Here is a 2,636-nt window from a genome sequence, read left to right as displayed (position 1 = left end):
TTAGTTGCTCCTTGGCATGTGGGATCTTCCCGGACCAGGGCTCGAACCCGTGTCCCCTGCATTGGCAGGCAGATTCTTAGCCACTGCGCCACCAGGGAAGTCCCTCTACATGTGTCTTTACATTGGATATTTTATGCACGACGGTGTGGTAAACACATTATTTCACTAAAATCTCACTTTCCTGGTTCATGCATACAACTCACATTCCTAGAAACATCTTTTTTTTTTTGTAAGAACACACAACATGGGATCTACCCTCAACAGATTTTTAGTGCACAATACAGTATTGTTAACAGTGTACAGTGTTGTACAGCACAGTCTTAGAAGTTATTCATCTTGTGTACCCATTGGCAACAACCATTCTACTGTCTGCTTCTATTTTATTTTTTTTAAATATGGAATGCTTCATGAATTTGCATGTCATCCTTGCACAGGGGCCATGCTAATCTTCTCTGTATCGTTCCAGCTTTAGTATATGTGCTGCCAAAGCAAGCACTGTTTTAATTTCCTCATATAAGTGGGATCATGCAATATTTGTCCTTCTGTGACTGGCTTATTTCACTTAGAATAATGTTCTCAAGGTTCATCCGTATTGTCACAAATTACAGCATTTTATTTCCTTTTTTTTTTTTGCGGTACGCAGGCCTCTCACCGTTGTGGCCTCTCCCGTTGCGGAGCGCAGGCTCCGGACGCGCAGGCTCAGCGGCCACGGCTCACGGGCCCAGCCGCTCCGCGACGTGTGGGATCCTCCCGGACCGGGGCACGAACCCGTGTCCCCTGCATCGGCAGGCGGACTCTCAACCGCTGCGCCACCAGGGAAGCCCATTATTTCCTTTTCTTAAGGCTGAGTAATAGTCCATTGTATGTGTACATCACATTTTCTTTATTCATTCATTCATCAGTGGACACTTCAGTTACTTCCATGTCTTGGCTATTGTGAACAATGCCGCAGTGAACATAGGAGAGTGTATCTCTCTCTGAGATCTGGGATTTAATTCCTGGTGGATATGCATCCAGAATTGGAGTTCTGGGTCATGCGGTAGTTCTAGTTCCACTGTTTTGAGGAAGCTCCATACTGCATTCCCACTAACAGTGTGCAGGGGTTCCAACTTCTCTACATCCTCACCAATGCTTGTTGTCTTGCGTTGCAGTTGTTGTTTTGATAATAGCCGTCCTAACATGTATGAGGTGATATCTCACTGTGGTTTTGATCTGCTTTTGAAGGTAGTAGGTTGGGTTAGTGGTTTGACTCTGGCCACTTATCTGCTCTGATGAGGTCCCCTATAGAAAGGGCCTGACATACTGCCCAGTGTACAGGGGATCCGTAAATGCTGATACCTTTCCTTTCCCTGCTGTGAAGGACTTAGCAACAAGCAGTGGCAGAAAGTAGAGCCTGGAGCTTTGTGCTGGCTCTGACTCTGCTGCCTTGCTTAGGTGACCATCAGGAACTCATGTGCTAGTTTCCTTCATCTGCTAAGAGGGAGTGATGGCTGGTTTAGCACAGGAATAAGATGCTTTATTTAACACACTTTGTGATCCCAGAAGAAAAAGAGCGCTCAAGACCCCACATTATTTCTCTATTGTTAATAACAAAATAAACGTGTGTCTGGTACAGGGACCCACACTTAGCAAATAAGCAGTAAAATGACCAAGTGAATGAACAAACAAAGCACCCAAACTATCAGTGTAGTGACATGTCATTTTTTGGCCATCTGGCTCCTATGGGCAGAAGCCCAACTTTTGGCGAATTCGCTTTGAGTGGTGTCTCCCATGTGGAAGTGTCGGAGGGCTTTATTTCTCGGGCCCACATTTCCACAGGCTGAATAGGAATGCTCTGTACTCCCTCTCTCATTTTTCTTTCTCCCCAGGCAGCTCCCAAGAGGAGCCTGTTGGGAAGACAGTCTTAGGAGAGGATCTAGCCTTGGTCCTTTTTGCTTTTTCAAGTTCAAGTTCTGCAGTCCTGATTTTCAGAGGGAAATAGAAATGGGAGGTAGGGCTGATGGAGAAGGAAGAGGTTTGGACCTCACGACTCACAGTGTGGTCCAAGGACATGGCCTAGGCCTCCCTTGGGGGATGTTGGAAAACGGAGGATCTCAGGTTCATCCCCCTCCCCACTCAACACCAGGAGCTACAGCTCAGCTAGTTCTCCAGGTGATTCGTAAGTGGTTAATGCTGGAGAAGAAAGGTTAGAAAAGCCCACACAGCCATCTTCAGAACTGTGAAAGAAATCTGTATTTGGCCGAGTCAGAAACAGTTTCAGCACCAAGGAAGACAGAGAATTCCAGATATAAGAGAGCAGTTCTACAGCAAACACTCCATCCTAGAAGCTTCTGGGTTCCTTTAGTAGCAAATCTCCAACAGATTAACCATCTATCCGGCCCTGGCAGGGGCAGGGGCATGTGGGCAGGAAAAGAAGAAAAGGAGAAAGATGAAACCATTTTCCCATTAATTTAAAAGTGATGCATATCTATTACAAAATTTTATTTTATTTTAGCCTCAAGGCATGTGGAATCTTAGTTCCCTGACCAGGGACCCAACCCGTGTCCCCTGCATTGGAAGCACAGAGTCTTAACTGGACTGCCAGGGAAGTCCCTATTACAAAATTTTAAACACTACATAAGACCATTAAAGAAATG

General features: G+C 45.7%; 1 non-coding gene across 1 annotated transcript; it reads right to left on the bottom strand.

Annotated features, from left to right (window-relative positions):
* Nucleotides 1-389: 389 nt before the first annotated feature.
* Nucleotides 390-496, bottom strand: LOC112066483 (U6 spliceosomal RNA). Its single transcript, XR_002892688.1, has one exon. It is a non-coding gene; the product is annotated as a U6 spliceosomal RNA (small nuclear RNA).
* Between the last annotated feature and the right edge of the window lie 2,140 nt (nucleotides 497-2,636).

This window comes from Physeter macrocephalus, chromosome 11 (assembly GCF_002837175.3).
Source record: "Physeter macrocephalus isolate SW-GA chromosome 11, ASM283717v5, whole genome shotgun sequence".
NCBI lineage: Eukaryota > Metazoa > Chordata > Mammalia > Artiodactyla > Physeteridae > Physeter > Physeter macrocephalus.
This window is presented reverse-complemented; position numbering and strand designations above follow the sequence as displayed.